Raw genomic sequence first — 6759 nt, forward strand, 5'->3', positions numbered from 1 at the left:
CGGGGGACCATAGATCTGTGTCTCGAAGACTTTGCATTGTCCGTCTGTCTAGAAGGCAGGTCACAGGCGTGTAGGGCGCAGATTGGAGTTGGGACTGGAAGGAGGAGGGGAGAGAGAGTTCAGTGGGAGCTGAACACCCAGTGCCGAGTCTGAATCGGGTCCATACGTGCTTCTGATTTGCCTTTGAAAGACAATTGGAGGTCTAAGCAAAGATAAGCCACGAAACCTGTTCTGCCGGATTAGACCCGGGTGGGACCCTGCATGGGGATTGGGGGCGGGGGGAGGCCTGGTAACCCTTCTGTGGGCTCCGTGTTCCTTCGGTGTTGATTGTTTCCGTGCTGCGATGTATTTCCCTGCGCCCTCAATAAAGGTGGAATGAAGGATCTTTTGCCCACAACTGCATCAGACTAGACGGCGCATTGGATCCTCAGCTCCGCCCCGCCCCCTTCAAGCTCCCACCCCATCCAAGAACATCAGCTCACAGGCGGTCTTTGAGCCGTCAGTCATCTCGGAAGGGTTCAGCGCTGGCTTGAAAGCTGTGATGGGAATGCTTCTTCCCATCAGGGAGACGGGGGAGGACAGGAACGGCTCAGGGACATGTTCAGGAAGGTAAGCTGAGGACATTTTGGATCTGACGTCACCTTGGCACTTAAATTGCAAAAAAGGGTGAGGGGGCTAACCGGTATTGGAATAATAAGATGGAGGGGCTGTGGCTCAGTGGTAGAGCCTCTTGCTGGCATGCAGAATGTGCTAGGTTCAGTCCCTGGCATCTCCCGTTGAAAGGACCTGGCAGTAGGTGATGTGGAAGACCTCCGCCTGAGACCCTGGAGAACCCGTCTCCGTGGACAGCACTGACCTTGATGGACCAATGGCCTGATCCAGTCTAAGGCAGCTTCAGCTCTCTCAGCCCCACCTACCTCACAGGGTGTCTGTTGTGGGGAGGGGAAGGGAAGGGAGATTGTAAGCCGCTCTGAGACTCCCAAGTGAAGGGCGGGGTATAAATCCAACTCTCCTCCTCCTCTTCTGCCAGTGGAGTCTCTCGCACCAGTAGAAGCCCTGCGGATAGAAAACTGAGGCAGAGCGGTTTGGCTGCATTTCCCTTCTTCATTGCCATTCCCAGTGGTGGGTGGCCTTTCGACCAAGGGGTCCCCTGACCTCCAGCAATGCTTTGGGATTGGGGGGGGGGGCAGCCAAGACTGAACATCGATATCCTAGGAATCAGTGAACTAAAGTGGACAGGAATGGGCGAATTTAACTCAGAAGACCATTATATCTACTACTGTGGCCAGGAATCTCGTAGAAAAAATGGTGTGGCCTTTATAGTCAACAAGAGAGTGCAAAAGGCAGTACTGGGATACAATCTCAAAAATGACAGAATGATTTCTGTCCGATTCCAAGGCAAACCATTCAACATCACAGTAATCCAAGTCTATGCCCCAACCACTGATGCAGAAGAGGCTGAAGTGGACCGGTTCTATGAAGACCTACAACACCTCCTAGAACTAACACCAAAAAATGATGTCCTCATCATCATAGGGGACTGGAATGCTAAAGTAGGAAGTCAAAAGGTAACTGGAATAACAGACAAGTTTGGCCTTGGAAAGCAAAATGAAGCAGGGCAAAGGTTAACAGAGTTTTGTCAAGAGAACACACTGGTCATAGCGAACACCCTTTTCCAACAACCTAAGAGGCGACTCTACACATGGACATCACCAGATGGGCAACACCGAAATCAGATTGACTATATAATTTGCAGTCAAAGATGGAGAAGCTCTATCCAGTCAGTAAAAACAAGACCTGGAGCTGACTGTGGTTCAGATCATGAGCTACTCATTGCAAAATTCAGACTTAAACTGAAGAAAATTGGGAAAACCACGAGGCCATTCAGGTTTGACCTAGATCGCATCCCTGATGAATATACAGTAGAGGTGAAGAATAGATTCAAGGGTCTGGATTTGATAGATAGAGTGCCTGAAGAACTATGGACAGAGGTTCGTGACATCGTACAGGAGGCAGCAATCACCACCATCCCAAAGAAAAAGAAATGTAAGAAAGCAAAGTGGCTTTCTGATGAGGCTTTACAAATAGCAGAGGAAAGAAGGAAAGCGAAAGGCAAAGGCGAAAAGGAAAGATTTACCCAACTGAACGCAGATTTCCAGAGAACAGCAAGGAGAGATAAGGAGGCCTTCCTGAATGAACAGTGCAAAGTAATAGAAGAAAACAATAGAATGGGAAGGACTAGAGATCTCTTCAAGAAAATTGGAGAAATCAAGGGAGCGTTCCATGCAAAGCTGGCCATGATAAAGGACAAAAACGGTAGGGACCTAACAGAAGCAGAAGAGATTAGGAAAAGATGGCAAGAATACACAGAAGAACTATACAAGAAAGACCTCAATGTCCTTGACAAACACGACGGTATAATCACTGACCTTGAGCCAGACATCCTGGAATGTGAAGTTAAATGGGCCTTAGAAAGCATTGCTAACAACAAAGCTAGTGGAGGTGATGGTATCCCAGCTGAGCTATTCAAAGTCTTAGAAGAGGATGCTGTTAAAGTTCTGCACTCCATTTGCCAGCAAATTTGGAAAACGCAACAGTGGCCACAGGATTGGAAAAGGTCAGTATACATTCCAATCCCAAAGAAGGGCAATGCCAAGGAATGTTCAAACTATCGCACAATTGCACTCATATCACACGCTAGCAAGGTCATGCTCAAGATCCTACAAGCTAGGCTTCAACAGTACGTGGATAGAGAACTACCAGAAGTACAAGCTGGGTTTCGAAGAGGTAGAGGAACTAGAGATCAAATTGCCAACATTCGCTGGATTATGGAGAAAGCAAGAGAGTACCAGAAAAATATCTACTTCTGCTTCATTGACTATGCTAAAGCCTTTGACTGTGTGGATCACAACAAACTATGGCAGGGCCTTAAAGAGATGGGAGTACCAGACCACCTCACATGTCTCTTGAGAAACCTGTATAAGGGCCAAGAAGCGACAGTTAGAACCGGATATGGAACAACTGATTGGTTCAGCATAGGAAAAGGAGTACGACAAGGATGTATATTGTCGCCTTGCTTATTTAATATATATGCAGAGTACATCATGCGAAATGCTGGCCTGGATGAATCACAAGCGGGAATTAAGATTGCTGGGGAAAAGATCAACAACCTCAGATATGCAGATGATACCACTCTAATGGCAGAAAGTGAAGAGGACCTTAAGAGCCTCTTGCTCAGGGTAAAAGAGGAGAGCGCAAAAGTGGGCTTGAAGCTCAACATCAAAAAAACTAAGATCATGGCATCCGGCCCCATCACTCCTTGGCAAATAGAAGGGGAAGCTGTGGAAGTAGTGACAGACTTCACGTTCCTGGGATCCCAGATCACTGCAGACTGTGACAGTAGTCATGAAATTAAAAGACGCCTGCTCCTTGGGAGGAAAGTGATGGCGAACCTAAACAGCATGATAAAAAGTAGAGACATCACCCTGCCAACAAAAGTCCGCATGGTCAAAGCAATGGTATTCCCAGTAGTCATGTATGGCTGCGAGAGTTGGACTATAAGGAAGGCCGAGCGCCGAAGAATAGATTCTTTTGAACTATGGTGCTGGAGAAGACTTGAGAGTCCCTTGGACTGCAAGGAGATCGAATCAGTCAATCCTCAAAGAAATCAACCCTGACTGTTCCCTGGAAGGCCAGATAATGAAACTGAAGCTCAAATACCTTGGCCACCCAATGAGAAGGGAGCACTCACTGGAGAAGACCCTGATGCTGGGAAAGATTGAAGGTCAAAGAAGACGGGGACGGCAAAGGATGAGATGGTTGGACAATGTCATAGATGCAACGAACATGAAATTGAGCCAACTTCAGAGGACAGCGGAAGACAGGAAGGCCTGGCGTGAACTGGTCCATGGGGTCGCGAAGAGTCAGACTCGACTGTATGACTGAACAACAACAACATTGGCAACATGGATAAGGAAACACCATAGTTATAGTTTCAGGAGGGTAGCCACACTGGTCTGCATCAGAACAGCTAGATATGGGTCCAAGAACACCTTGGAGACCAACAAGATTTCGGGGCTATAAGATTTCAAAAGTCAACGCTTTCAAAAAGGTATCTGATGAAGGGAGCTTTGACCTTGAAAATTTCGTTGCTCTCTAAGATGCTATGAGGGGCTGTGGCTTGTGTGCGCAGAAGGTCCCGTGTTCAATCCCCAGCATCTCCAGTTAGGACCAGGCAGCAGATGACAGGAAAGACCTCCACCTGAGACCCTGGAGAGCTGCTCTCAGTCTGAGTAGACAATCCTGACCTTGATGGACCAGTCATGGTCTGATTAAGTATAACGTTTTGTATATAATGCAATAGATACTATACTGAAATTTTATACAAAGTGTAAATTAATTTTTAAAGTGCCTAAATTAATAAAATACCACCTATTAATTCATACATAAGAATCTCAATATTATAAACAGATCACAATACATTAAGAGAATCACAATACCAATATATTAATGAAGCTTCCGGCTTGAGTCTTCGTTTCGCTCCTAAACTTCCTCAGAAGTAAATTCTCTTATGACTCAGAAGTAAATTCTCTTATTCAACATTTTGCTACAAGACAAACATTACATTACAAGTACATATAAAGACGGTGTCAAGAGGAAATATCAATTGTTATACTGAAATAAATTGAGTTTCTTATGTACCATTTAGTGAGTGTCGTCTCCTTTATTTTCCAAGGTTTATTTCTCTCTGCTTATCAAAGCTTATGATCCTGAAATAGTATCTATTGCATTATATACAAAACGTTTCCATGGTTGTTTCTATAACTCTGATCTTGTATCAACTAGAGAAGTTGATACTGATTAAGTATAAGGCAGCTTCATCTGCTACTGGACTAGAATAATTGATAGGCAGACAGATGGATAGAGATATAATTTTACTTGTGGTCAATGCTCCCTCTAAGCTCGAGTCTTGTGAGCAAAAATTCTACTTTGTGAGCTACTCACATTAAAGTTGTGAGCCAGTGATTTGGCTACTGCAGAATTTAGTTTGCTCTGGAGCCATCCTTCCTGAACTTACTCAGAAAATTGACCCTACTTAGAAAGGCTACGCTGACACAGGTACATGTATGTTTGCTGAACATCATCTCTAGTTTTGAATATGTCCTCAGACTGCAGTGTTCCCTCTAAGCTGAGTTAGCGTGAGCTAGCTCACAGTTTTTTAGCCTCCGGCTCACCCATTTTTGTCTCCGCTCAGGAAGGATGGCTCCAGAGCAAATTAATTTATGCAGTAGCCAAATCCCTCGCTCACAACTTTAATGCCAGTAGCTCACAAAGTCGAATTTTGGCTCATGGGACTCCACAGCTTAGAGGGAACATTGCCTCAGAGTACAACTGGGCTTTTTCTAAACGCGGGGGGGGGTGGTGATGGGGGGGAATATGAGGATGGAGGGAAGGCCTGTAAGAAGGGAGTTAGAAGAAGGCAGGAAGGTTGGGGGCTGAGAGGAGACGAAGTGGGGGCCAACGGGAGGTGGGGGGGATGGGATTTCCCCTCCCCAGCGGTTCCCCACGGGCATCAACATTCTGGGCAAGGTTTCGAGCGAATATTAAGAAATCAGTTGCAAGTTAATTGCTGATCCGTGCGTGCTAATGCTGACATGGACGTCAGATCGTTTTGTTTTCTGATGCTTTCTCCTGCTACTTGGCCTGTCTGAAAGCAGCGCAGACAGCGGTGATGCCCTCCGGCAGGCAGGCGTTTTGATTATCATTCGGTAGAAAACTGACTCGTGTCTTCTCCGTCCTCTTCCTAGAGCCATTTGCTCCCACCCTCGCCGTTCCTTCCGGCGGAACTCATCTAACCCTAGGAACAATTTCCCATCCCCTGGAACGAAGCCCCCGCCCTTTCCCCGGGGACACCCTTAAGGACGCGCAAAGGGAAGGGGAGATTTCACCCCCGGGCCGACAGTCCGTTCTCAGACGCCGCCCTCGCCCAAGCCACGGGGTGTGTGTTACGGGGCAGTGTTCAGCAGCCCCCGGGGGAGGGATAAGGAAGAGGGGGCGACGGATGCCTTGTCCTCCGGGGGCCACGCTCGGTTTGCTCGGATAGGCCGTAAATGCCCACTTTGCCAGTCTTGTAGCAGACCGTGCTCTACGGGCCACCCTCTGGAATCGTCTCCTTCCCCCAAGATGGCTTGTCTCCCCCACCCCATGGTCCGTCCTCGGGGGGGGCTCCCGACCGGCATGGACTCTAGACGGTGCCGAGGGCGGAGAGGACCGAGTAATCAGAGAGACTCGCGGAAGCTTCCTTCAGCCGCAGGGGTGGGGGGTTAGGATTAGGTTTCCTAAATCGGGTAGCCTCCCTAGTCCTTTCCCATGCCCTATCGGCGGGGGAAAAGATAGGTTTTGCACGTCCCGCGGGCCGAGTGCCTGGGCTGCATTCCCCGAACTGGCCGAAAGGGGGCACCCGCGCGTTACTTTCTCCAATTTTCCGCGGGGTGTGTGTGGAGCGAAAACGCTTCAAAACTAGCTTGGAAGCGCCAATATCTTTTTACAGCCTTTGCCCAAAAGAAGAAACATTCAGGCTGCAGTCCTGAGGACACTTTTCGGGGAGTAACATTTAATCACATGGTGCTTACTTCTGAGTAGACCTTCTTCCGATTGCACCCTGAATGTAAGATTTCCCCCCTCCCCCATGTTATACCCGCAAACAATTTTTCGCTGTGCAGACTTTTAACTTATACACAAGCACGAGATGACCCCCCC

Source organism: Gekko japonicus, unplaced genomic scaffold (assembly GCF_001447785.1).
Source record: "Gekko japonicus isolate JY-2015 unplaced genomic scaffold, Gekko_japonicus_V1.1 scaffold5812, whole genome shotgun sequence".
In the NCBI taxonomy this organism is placed as follows: domain Eukaryota; kingdom Metazoa; phylum Chordata; class Lepidosauria; order Squamata; family Gekkonidae; genus Gekko; species Gekko japonicus.